This window comes from Erpetoichthys calabaricus, chromosome 8, assembly GCF_900747795.2.
Source record: "Erpetoichthys calabaricus chromosome 8, fErpCal1.3, whole genome shotgun sequence".
Lineage (NCBI taxonomy): Eukaryota > Metazoa > Chordata > Cladistia > Polypteriformes > Polypteridae > Erpetoichthys > Erpetoichthys calabaricus.
Window position 1 is genome coordinate 15,439,719 of NC_041401.2, and position 13,093 is coordinate 15,452,811.

Below are 13,093 nucleotides of genomic sequence, written 5' to 3' on the forward strand. Positions count from 1 at the left end.
ATGAACCTGCCTGTGCACATTCAAATGCTCGTGTCCGGCACCTTGCAGCGAGATATCACGCAGCCCACTTTCAAATAAAACACAAAATCCACTCCATATGACGTCAACCTCCACTCGACCAAGAGCGGCGCGTGAGAATGCCGCGTGAGAGCGAGCGCAGTCGGCTCCACCCCAAGAAACCTTTCCGTTCAATTCGATTGGACAGTGGTGTATTGCGTAATGAATAATGCTATTGTGATTGGCTTATCACGATGTCCGTCCTGGCCTTGTTTGTTAATGTCCTACAGATACGGCGTGGAAAGTTGCACAACGCTGACTGGTGATTACGGATGGAAGGAAGTAGGTATGAAATGGTTATTTCAGTGCGCTTGCGGTATCTATTTAATATTATTGTTTTAATAATATATGTCACATATACATATTACGTCTGAGTTCTATTCCTCCAAGTACATTATATGTTCCGGTGTCTGGACTCATCCTGTCATTTCATTGACTTCTTTTGGAATGCAGATGGGGGCTTCGTGAACACCGCACTGCATTTTTTTTAACTGATTGTTCATTTATAGAAGTAAATATAGTTTGGTGTGCCGATACAGCTGATCATTACATTGACAAGTCTTATACCTCTTATTCCTTCATTTTTTTAGAGTTAGGGAAAATGCTTTCTGTTTTTGGAGCAATGACATAAAGGATCAAACGTGAAAATAATAATAATAATAAATATTAACATTAAATCTGCAGCCACTTTTTAAAGCCAGATTGTATGTCATTGGACTGGAGGAGGAAATTGGACGCGCGTACCGTTTTTCTTTTATTTCACTCCATCGTATGGCACTTTGCACAGCATGTACAGTATACGTCGTGACCCCATGTGGATTTGTGCCTTTCACATTTCTTAACTTTTCGTAGTCTATCAGTTCTAAAATTTTAATGAAGAATAAAGTGACTTGGTTAAATGGTTACAGCAGGAGCTTCATGGATCCCGAATCCTCTGTGCAGTGTGGACATTCACCCGTTTTTGAGTGCTCTGTTTTTTCCTCGGTGAGCCCAATCAAATGTATATTAGTGACTAAACAGGAGTGTGCCCTGGGATGAACTGCCATCATGACCAGAGTGTTTGCAGTTCTGCACTGGAATGCTGTACTAAGTTGAATCGGCTCTGACTCCCTAAACATCTGTTCTGGTCTAAACAGATTCAGAAAGTGAGCAAACGTTCAGAATTAGTGCTACTGATCATTTAGTGTCAATTAGTTTCTCAGCTTCATTTGTACTTTTTTTATTTCCTTTTTCTTCATGCCACATCACAGCTGCATTCCACTAGATGCGCTAGGTTTTGTTTTCCTTCATGCCGTTGTACGGATTCGTTATTGTAATGTAAATTTCTTTCCTTTGTTGAGTTTCCCCATTATTTGCTGTGTGCTGTTTGTTAACTGTGATAAATAAAACCCCAGCATTATTACTGTCTTTGTGGAGTTATCTCACTCTTCCTATGTGACTGTAGATTTTTTTTTGCCAGTATTCAATTCTTTGCAATATTCTGTACAGAAATACTGGATGTGATTATCATGGGATGGGCAGGGATAATGGCTTTTGCAAGAAAATTTTATAAAAGGGCACTAACCATGAGAAACTGAAAATGACATTGAACTTTTAAGAGTGAATTCAGGTGCAAACTACTAATATCCTATATTTCTTAAACACTTTTTAAAAAGATGTACACTCTGAGAGTAAATAAGCGACATCAAATTTAGTGAGAATAATTCAGAATATTTAATAAGGTTGTGTAATGCACTTAAAGTACAAAGACAAGATGACAAAAGAAAAAGAGAAATACACATGATGAAAACAAAACAAAAAAAAAAACTAATCCTGCCGAGGGAAAGGAGAAGGAAAAAATCCTTAGGTATTTCCATTCCTCGGGCATGGAGACAATGTTAAGGGTGAATGTCAGACAAATATTAGACAGTTTTTCTTCACACAGAGAAGCATAGACACCTGGAATGATTCACCAAATTGTGTGGTAGAGAGTAAGACTTTAAGCACCTTCAAATTTCAGCTTTATGTTATTTTCGAGACATTGGGTGCATAAGACTGGTTGTCTTCGTCAGGCTGCTGATGTTTCTAGCAAGAGGGTGACATGTTTTTGGGATGGGCTTAGTACTGTTACCTCGGAGCCCCACAATTCCAGGCCTGATCATCATCTGTGTGGAGTTTTCATGCTTTATCAGTGCCAACATGGTTTTTCTCCAAGAAGGCTTGTTTCCCTGTGAAGATGTGCCTATTAGGATAAGTATATGTAAGTCTTCCTACCTATAGATCAGGGGTGTCGAACTCCAGGCCTGGAGGGTCGCAGTGGCTGCAGGTTTTCATTCTAACCCTTTTCCTAATCAGTGACCAGTTTTCACTGCTAATTAACTCATTTGCCCTTTGTTTTAATAGCCCTGTTATTAAGGATTCAGTGCTCTGACTTGATTCATTTCTTCATTAAATGACAGCCAAACAGAAATGAGATGTGAAACGAGCCAACAGATGACCAGCTAAACTGGGTCTTCAAACTCCAACCAATTTCACTCCAACCAGTTTCTTAATGAGAAGCTAATTCTTGCTGTTAATTAAACTCGTTCTTTAATTCCATGGCTTGTTGCTGCTCTCATTCTGCCAAAGCAGACATTTCCAAAATTTGTTGATTTTCTGTTGTTGCTAAGAACACCGTCAAAATGTTTTGGTGATCTGAGAGTTCAGTCTTACTGATACCTTCACCTTTCTTTATTTTCAGATATTGTGGATAGCTGGTCGTGTGGGCAGCTTGTTTTGTGTCTCATTATTGTTTTACTGATAATTAAGGAAAAAGAAACAACAAAGGGGCTGAGTCTAGTTAATTAAAATTAAGGCAAAAGAAGTTAATTAGCAGCAAAAAAAATGGTCACTAATGAAGAAGGTGGTTAGAATGAAAACCTGCAGCCACTGAGGCCCTCCAGGACTGGAGTTCGGCACCTGTGCTATAGATGAACTCCTGTCCAGGACTTCTTTCTGATTTGTACCTAGGTTTCTAATTCCTTAGACCTCTGTATTTGAGAACGAGTTAATGCAAAAATTGTTGATCGGTTACACGGCAAATTGGTTAAATGCATATCAATAGACTATGCTGAAACAGTTGGTGGCGATGGTGCAGAAGATGAAAACATCAACTTACAATATCATGTAGAATATCTACAACTGTTAACACTGTCTGGTCTTCCACCGGCCGAATTACTGTTGAAAGAAGGATGTATCGTAATGTTATTGCATAATTTATGTCTGAGTGATGGGCTATACAATAGGACAAGATTAGTTGTATTCAAAATTGGTCAAACAATTCTGACAAGTAAAATATTAACAGGCGACAAGAAAGGAAATGTAATATATCTTCAGGGGATAACATTAGACACCAAAGGAGATGTTGATTTGCCATTCGTATTAAAATATTTATAGTTTTCCATTAGAATAGCTTTTGCTATGACAATTAACAAATCACAGGGACAAACATTTGAAAAAGTTGGTTTATTTATTAGAGAGAAAGAAATGATATTCACTCACGGGCAATTATACGTTGCATTGTCACGATGTGACTCCAAACACAGAATCAAAATTCAGTGCGATATTGACGTAAAGTTAATTCCAAATACTGTTATTACTAAAGTTTTACAGTAAAAATGTAAGTTTAAAAAGTATTTGCATGTTAATTTCAAAGCCAAACAGAACAAAAACGTATAACGCAACATGAAACACAATTTTCTTTCGATTATGTTTTACTATCTTTTACTATGGTTAATTACTCTCTGTAATGTAAAACAGTTAGTTCTATTATGCATATGTAACAATTCCCATGAAAATAACAACCTGTTTGAATTGTACATCTGCTTCTATACACGCAAGCGGCAGAGCCGTGAAAGTGACTAGTGCATAGCACCTGCCCGGGCGTTGATGAGCGAAGCAAGTAGGGGGCAGAGCCAACTAGTATTTTATCAATATAATATTTTGGTTGGAGACCTGAAAAGGAAATTGGAAAGGACATAAATATATAGTATTGTCTATAAAATTTAGACTGGTTTAAAATACTAATTCCAACTGTCCTGCTCAGTTTTCTGAAAATGATTGTCCTGTAAACAAATGATGACAAACAAACCCCGGGCAGGGCGCCAGTCAACCGCAGGGCACACACACACACACACACACAGCTCACACTAGGGACAATTTAGAATCGCCAATGCACCTAACCTGCATGTCTTTGGACTGTGGGAGGAAACCGGAGCACCAGGAGGAAACCCGAGCAGACACGGGGAGAACATGCAAACTCCACGCAGGGAGGACCTGGGAAGCGAACCCAGGTCTCCTAACTGCGAGGCAGCAGCGCTACCCACTGCGCCAGCCATGATGGCAATAGGTATTTGGATATAAGATGTCTGAAAGCCAGCTCCATGATATATGACAATGCATCCACTTCAAAGACTGATGAAGTACCACAGTGGAAACGTAAAAGTCAAATGGAATGGAACAGATTTACCGATAAAAAACAATTATAGCTAAATATAATAAGAGTAGTATTAAACAAGAGGAGCAGCAGCTCTGACAGCGGTTGAATATTTATATTGGTCGGAGCCATGATTCCAAATCCATACCAGTTCATAAAGTGTGGATTTATGCAAGTGGCTGCCTGTGATGTATTGGGATATTTTTGATTATTTTACTTTAATTCCTCAGTTTGGCCAGTGAGGTTTTGAGGAAATTGTAATAGCAATATAGCATACTTCCAACAGCAATAAAAAATGGGTCAGATTCTTCACTGCCCAGTTAATGGATTGATTTTTTTATTTTTGAAAGTAGAGCTACAACCCATCCACATAAAGATAGGCAAGAACCACACTACATGGGCACTTGTTCAGTCAACAGACTCCTTCATTGCTGGCCAGGGAAAGTCGAGCAAACACACCACAGTGACTTTTGTGGAAGTGTATTGTTCTTGCAATTGATTTCTTATCAGTATAACATGCAACTGACCATTTACTACACAAAATGGTTGCTCCCAGTGTGCAGTCAAAATAGGTTAGAGAAAGGAGAATTTGGTTAGACAGTGAACCCTTAAGGGACACCCCATCTGACTGGAAGTACTGTCTTCAGACATCTGCACAGGTTAGGTCACTTTTTCAGGTTTACACAACATGTCAAAGCTGGGGTTTGAACCAATAATCTTGCACTTTTTACAGCACAAAGTATTAGCCACAGGCAACACTACATATATGTCAAGCAGGCTTATACAGGCCTCTGGCACTAGAAGAATTTAATAACAATAACCTTTTGAAACAAACATAACCAGCTTCTTTGGAATCTGAGTGGCAGTTTCAATTTATACTTACTGTTGTATCACCTTAAGGGTCTGGGATAAAGGGGAAACCTTTAAAGAGGCAAGAGAGAGCTGTGGCTTAATGATTGTAATATTCTACTGGGAACCTCTAATCCCCAGATGTAATTCCATATTTTGGAATTAAATCTTTAGTCAGAGTTAAAGCACTGCTTCCTTCTATCACTTGATAGGCAATAGTGCAAAATCACACAAATAGAGTAGAACTCATGAATAATAATAAATATTGTAAAGGAACCTGTGTGGTTTGCAAAAAAAAAAAAGTGAAGTATGAGAAAACTGCATGAAAAGCTTAAATCAGCACAGGTAAACAGTTGAGTTACTGGAATGCAGTATGTAACAATAGTAGGGATGGGCATCACAATTTGGAAATGTAATAGTTGCCAAAGAGGCAGCTACTGTATGTGTGGATTGGAGTAGAAAAGCAAAGCAGTCAAGAGGAGATGCAAATAAAGAGAATGAAAAAGAAGCAATAATTATTAGTCATCAGAATGAAGAAATAAAGAGTTTGTTTTGTTAAACACGGCATGATGAGGATGGTAGCAATGTTGGATGGTAACAGTGAGATTATAGTGGACCCAAAGGGGTTTTTAAATTTATTTCACAGTCAGTAGAAAAACTGTACAGACTACAGTAAATTAAGTACAAATAGATTAGTAAAGGAGTAAGAATTTAGATCTCCGTAGTGGGGAAGAAGGTAGCTTAGAAAACTGAGAAAGACGAGAATTGGGAGCAGGACTAGGTGTAAGTGAATTGTTCTTGCTAGTGGTTAAGGTGCTGTGCACCTAAGAAGGTATGACTTCTTGCTTTATTTTATTTCTGGTCAGAGTGTCATATAGAGTAAACAACTGTTTAAAAACATTTATTTTGTATACCATATGTCCATGCACTCATCTTGAGTTTATATAAATGTTTCTATTATATAAAAAAATCATGGAATGAGACAAGACTTTTTCAGATGAATAATTCAAGTCTTTGTGCCAAGATATTTAACCATGCCCAGGGCCAGAAATAAAAGACAAAAGAGTAGAAGACAAAGCAGAACGTCATAAAGAGGTTAAGAAACGTTGGCACAATACACATGCACAGCAGGTTAGGGATCATGAAAGTACTAAAATTCGAAAGTCTCAGAAAATTGATAGTAAAGATTGCATTAGCGCTAACAAACATAAATTATTATTCAGTGAAATAACAGAGGTGGGCTGGCGCCCTGCCCGCGATTGGTTCCCTGCCTTGCGCCCTGTGTTGGCTGGGATTGGCTCCAGCAGACCCCTGTGACCCTGTGTTAGGATATAGTGGGTTGGATGATGGATGGATGGATGAAATAACAGAACAGTGAAAAGAGATAGAATATATGGACATAGGTGATATGACAGAAGTATATTGTTCAGCTTTAAATTTTAAGTCGGACACATGTAAATTGTCTAATTCATGCAATCAGGGAAAAGTAGTGTTTCTTCTTAATGAAGAAGCGTATCCGTGAGAATTAAGATTTGTTGTTTGGTGAAAGTGAAATTCGCATACTCGAGCGGCAGAGACATGAAGTGGCTGGCGCGTAGCGCAGGCCAGGGGGATTGGCAAGTGAAGTGAGCAGAGGGCGAAGCCCCTAATACAGGGTAGGATTCAAAAGTAATGAGCCTTTGTTCAAAAAGACAAATTTATTGAGCAAATCGGTACAACTAATTAATAGTCTTCAAAATAGGCACCTCCTGCATCAATACACTTTTGTAGGCGGCTTTTCCATGACTCGAAGGCGTCCATGTAGGCCTGTTCCGGGATGGCTGCAAGGGCTGCCTTGACATTTGCTTGGATGTCCTCGATCGAGTCGAAGCGTTTTCCTTTCAGCGCTGATTTTAAGCGCGGAAACAAGAAGAAGTCAGAAGGCGACACGTCCGGACTGTAGGGAGGCTGGGGGACCACCGGAACGTTCACCCGGGCCAGGTAGGCACTCACGATGAAGGCAGTGTGGCTGGGCGCGTTATCGTGGTGAAGCTTCCAGCTGTCTTTGATGTCCCTTCGCTTGCGCGCGACGCTTCTTTTCAGCCTTTTCAGGACTTCCAAGTAGTAAGCAGCATTCACGGTCTGTCCTTGCGGGACAAACTGGTAGTGGATGATCCTCTTCACTCCGAAGAAGGCAATGAGCATGGTCTTCGTCTTCAACGCGTACCGTTGCTCTAACGAACTTTCCATTCCGCCGTGTAACGCACTACCGCACAGGGGTTCCCGTCAAGGCCGATCCTACCGCTCTGAAAGCTCGGAGCAGTAGGAGCTCCGTTGCGTTGTGAAGCCAGCACCCACCGTCGCCGTCGCTGGCAAGAGGGGCGCGCGGCGAGGTTCGTTCGCGTCAGAACAAAATGAGGCTAATTACTTTTGAATCCTACCCTGTATATCTATATTTTAAACCACATTTTCTTCTTGTTCAAAATATTCTGTGTTTTGTATTTTAACAAACTACAGGGTATATAGTCTCAAACTCAGTCCAAGTAGTGCAGTTAAACCAGTTCCTACTTTTGAGATTGCTGTCATTTACTTTATCCTTTGTTCATCCAGAAATGTTTAATAGGCATATTCACGTCCTAAAGAAAACTAAATGTATCAGTATTTTTTTCCTTTATACTATTTCAAAATAAATAAGGTAGAAAAATCATGTTATTTAAATGGCATGATGCTGGTAGTGCGCATTGCCAATGCCTTATGGTTCCAGCGCCTTGATTTAGATTATACATCCAGTCACACTGCCTGTGCAGAACTTGCTTGTTCTCCCTTTGTAATAGAGCAGGGCTCCCCATCTCTGGTCCTGGAGGACCACCGTGGCTGCAGGTTTTGATTCAAAACCTTTTCTTAATTAGTGACCTGTTTTTGCTGCTAATTAATTTCTTTTGAATTATTTCAATTGACTTGGGTTTTTTAAGATTTGTTCCCCTGAATTTCTTCATCTTTCCACTGAATTGCTTCATTTCCTTCCTTAAATGGCATCCAAAAAGAAATGAAATGTGAAGTGAGTGAACCAGCAAAATCAGGACCTAAACCTCTAACCAATTTCACTCCAACCAGTTGCTTAATTAGGAGCAAATTCTTGTTGTCAATTAAACCCATTCTTTAATTCCACGGCTTGTTGCTGCTCTCATTGTGCAATAGCACATCCTTGCTATTTTCTCTTTTCTAAGACCACTGTTAAACAATGTTCCCGAGACCTTCATCTTTCTTTATTTACAGATATTGTATGGTGGACACAGTTTGCTGGTCATATTTTGGCTCATTTTGTATCTTATTATTGTTTGGTTGTTAATTAAGGAAAATGAAATGGTTAAGGTGTCAGAGTCTTCAAGAGCAAGTAAATTTAAAATTAACTCAAAGAAGTTAATTATTAGCAAAAACAAGTCACCTATTAAGAAAAGGGTTAGAGTGAAAACCTGCAGCTGGAGTTGGGGACCCCTGTAATAGTCATAGTAGTAGTATTGTTATGTGTACAGAGGACAGTTTGCATGGGTTTATTCCATCAACTCCAGCTTTTCTCCTGTATGCTAAAGTCGCGAATGTTAAGTTGATTGGAAATGTGTAATTTTTGTGTAGAGAGTTCCTCAAGTTTTCAGCTACCTCAGGAAAAAAAAAAGCCAGCCAAAGGTCAAAGTTTGGAGAAGTTGTTGCTTGTGGTTTATTTACACACAAGTGCTAATTGAAATCAAGGCTCAACATTAAGTTTTAAAAGTGCTTGCTAAGCATGGAAACCTGGCATTAACTTTTGGTTGCCATTTTTAAAAACCCATATTTAGAGTAATTAAGATGCTCTGTAATAATACGTCTGCTTCCTTCTACTTTTAAGAATGGTTTCTCAGTAATTCACCAAAAATCCAGAACAATTCCAGGGCTCAATATTGACAGTTGAGATTGTTCACCATTTTGTGGCAATTAATTGGTTTTTGGCCCCTAGTTGCCAATAATGTCAAACAGTTTAGTGTTGCACCGGTGTTTAGGCAGTGGATCAGAAATGGCCAGTTTGTCCTCATTTTGTGTAATGTGAATATGTGTAGTTACAAGGTCACAAAAAACACACAAATGAAAGGTTTGCTGTACTTCATTGATATATAAAAAGTGCAAAAAATAACTTCGTTTTGAAAAATAAGTTGTTAATCCTCCTACATGCTTAATAGGGAAATAATGCTGTATAGTAATGGTAATGTAATGTGAGTGCAAACCTGCCTTTCAGCAAATATATTCAAGAAGTAGAAAAGAGAAACTGTAAACTCATTTCCTTTTTTTATTTTTTCAGTATTGATTATTCATTCTTGTATTTATATTTGGTCTCACTATGTGTTAATGTACCAGCAAATTGAATTTGCCATTCATTTTCAGAAAAAAAGCAAAGATACCCATTTGCATTTAGTTGAATTGTGAACACATCCATTATAATTAAGTCACTGCTGGCAATAAATAGCTGAAGTGAAAACAGTAGTTAATTGTAACATAAGTGTATATTTCCACTCAGAAGTCCTTTTACTATATTCTGATTTATAAACTGTAATGTTCTGATATGATTTGAGTCTTACTTGCACATCTTTAGAAGTTAGGATCATGATAGTTTAGTGATGTCTAGTTTGGTTTCTTTAGTTTTATTTTGGGGTAATGAACATCTGCTCAGTACCATCCAAATGTGCTGAATAACTTTACCACAGTAACTTCATACAGATCAGTTAACCTGCATTGTGTGGGATAATAAAAGATAATAAAATCTACGTGGACTACTTGGAAGAATGTCTATACCAGGGGTCTCCAACCTTTTTTCCCCAGAGATCTACTTTTACAAAATGAAAATGGCCGAGAGCTACTCATATTTTCTAATGTTTGTTTGTGTTGAAATAAGATATGAGAATAAACTGAATAAGCTTGTTTTGCCTGAACATTTACAAAATGTCGGTGTCCACAACTCATATTTTGCATTAAAACATCACAAAAAAATATTTAGTTCACCTGCAAGTGCATTTTGTATGTCTGTGTGCATTTTCTAGTGTATCTCACACTATTGAATTAAAACATGAATGCTGTCAAAACAAAACAATGCAATTCCAAATACACAGATATGACTTCTTCATTTGTCATTTTGTCGTATGTCACTGTGTCACTTTATTCACAGGTCCAGTCGCACGTGTGATGTGTTGTTTAGTTCGTCAGATGACTCAACAAGAGAGGCAGGTGTCTGGTGGAGTGGAGCCACTGAGATTCACTCTGATGGAGTCATTTAAATGTTCGTCTGTCAGTCATGTTCTGAACTTTGATTTCATGACATTCATGTCACACTCACAGAGGTATGGAGACACAAACAAAGCAGACATTTTCAGAGCAGCTTGGTGAAGATTCTTATAGTTATCGGGCTCTACTAAGCTCCAGAAGTGCTGAGAATGCTGTTGAGACTTTAACTGCACATTATTTTGAAGGTTTACTAACATATAATATATAAAATCCAATGTCTGTCTGTCTGTCTGCTTTTCACGAGAGAACTACTTAACGGATTTAGATCGGGTTTTTTTCTATAATTTGCTTGAACATTCTAGTTGATTTTGCGACATCTCTCATTTCTCTTTGTATCAGAGTTTGCTTGTGGTACTGATTTATTTGCGCAAATTCAAGAAACACGCAGCGGGCCCAGGGGAAGGGGCCTTCCTCACTCACTCGCCAGCATCGGGACGTGTTCCTTAACTCCGCTTAGCTAGCGAACGAGAGAACAGTTGCATTCAACTTTGTTTGATATTTAAAAATAAAGTGTTACTTAGGTCTTGATGAGTTTGAGTCCGGATATTCTCTTAAGTGTATGCCACATTGAAAAGATAGATTGCAATTCAGATTGTGGATCGTGATTTTGTGTTAAAAGGATCGTGATACGGTTTTATGGAAAGATCACCCACCACTAATTTGACTAATCAAGTTTTCAAATTTATGTAGGATTCATTAACCCTTTGGCGAGCTACTTGGAAAGGGGTAGCTCGCAATCGACGTGTTGGAGACCCCGGTCTATAAAAAAAAAAAAAGTGCACACAGGAGTAGAATATGCTCTTCAGGCAGTGTCCTGGCCAGGACTTGAACCTGGTGCGCTGGATCCATGAGGTAATGGTGCTTACTGCTTATTGTTCATGATGAAAACCTTATATTGTTGGTTCATTACAATTCAAGGTTCAACTTTGCAGAAGCGCAACAGCATTGAAAGTTTGGACGTGGCATTCAACTTGGGGCAGTACACGATGACCTCTTTACTGCTGCATGTCTGCATTTCCCATATTAATAAATGAATGTTTTTTTTTTTCTTTTTTTAAATTGCCAAAGGTAGCATTCTCAGGCTAATGTGTATTGTTTTCCACCTACATTTATTAAATATGTAGATGTGGATACAACATTGTGAGAATAGGCTTGGAAAATATAAGCCATGCATGCGCTTGTAATTCATCACAATATCATCAGAGAAGCTCAAGTAGTATATAGAACTCCGCTCTGTGCGACACTTTTACGTAAGCAATGCTCTCAATGTTTAGGTTAAGAAACCATTGTCTTTTGGACCCTGTGAGTGGCACAGAGCCATAAATATATACCTGTGCTCTTCCCATTTAAATTTTGTTTGCAATGCACTGATTAGACTGCCTCTCCTTAGCCAGGGACCACTCCTGCTGCTTGATGAAAAGTGTAATCCCCTTGTGTATAAAAAAGAAAAAAAAAAAGTGTACATTCGTCTTTAAACAAATACTATATATTTAAACACCATTCTTCCTCTCTCAGTGGTAGTACTAGGGAGTTGTACCTTGTTAGCCATTATGAATGTAGTGAAAAGTCGAGCAAAATGACGCCTTTTAATGGCTGACTTAAAAGATTACAATATGCAAGCTTTCGAGGCCCCTTCTTCAGGCAAGATGTAATCAATGGTATAAATTTAACTGGTCCCTTAATGTTTTAGTTTTGCTATTATTTCTTTGAAAGGAAAAAAGATTAATTTCACTGAAATTGATGGCTTATCACTAATATTAGATTAAAAGCAAACCCACCACCCTGTTTCCCCCACCCAGCCAAAAAACAATGTGGTCTATGTTCTGAGCCCTGTAACATACATCTTCAAAAAATAAAGATTTATCCAAAAAGAGAAAAAACAGCTTTACTTGCCCGAGCCATGCTGCAACCAAGTAATTCACAGTGACTCCTCGGACTGTGCGTCTGTGTAAACATTTTGGAATAATGGCATTATAAAAGCCAAGTTTTTCTGTCTATTAATCCCTGAAATGACAATACTTGGTATCAATTTTCTGCGTAAGGTGTTTTGAAGAGACATTTTTGGTAGCAAAAACATTTTGATAGTTTAAGCCAATGCCACATTCTATGACTTCTTGTTGGAGGGAATGTGAAACTTGACAACTGTAGTACCTGAAGTTGTTGCCCGTTCATATCAATTTATGTGACTAGTAATGGCTGGGGAGGTCAAACCATGCTGTTGTGTGATGACTTTCCAGCACAATTTCACATTTCCATAGTATCATGAACTGTCTCTGAGAAATAATAACGTGCTGCCTGACGAAGACGGTGCCTGAGTGAAGGTTTCACAGGTGTGGTCTCTGGCTTTTGTTTTTTTATAAAACGCAATGAGCTTCTTTTTTGTTTGCGATGATCTAAAATGATCACATTCCTTACTCCTCATTGTTGCATTATATGCATTGTACTTCT

At 38.5% G+C, this 13,093-nt stretch overlaps 1 protein-coding gene across 6 annotated transcripts in view; it reads left to right on the forward strand.

Moving 5' to 3' along the window:
- The first annotated feature begins 267 nt into the window (after positions 1-267).
- gpr155a (G protein-coupled receptor 155a) overlaps positions 268-13,093 on the forward strand; it is a 65,184-nt gene continuing 52,358 nt past the window's right edge. For 4 of the 6 annotated variants that reach the window (XM_051930615.1, XM_028806261.2, XM_051930618.1 and 1 more), the window contains exon 1: positions 268-373. The gene's annotated coding sequence lies outside the window, so the exon portion shown is untranslated. The remainder of the gene's footprint in view (positions 374-13,093) is intronic. The other 2 variants (XM_051930617.1, XM_051930616.1) reach the window with 2 other exon arrangements.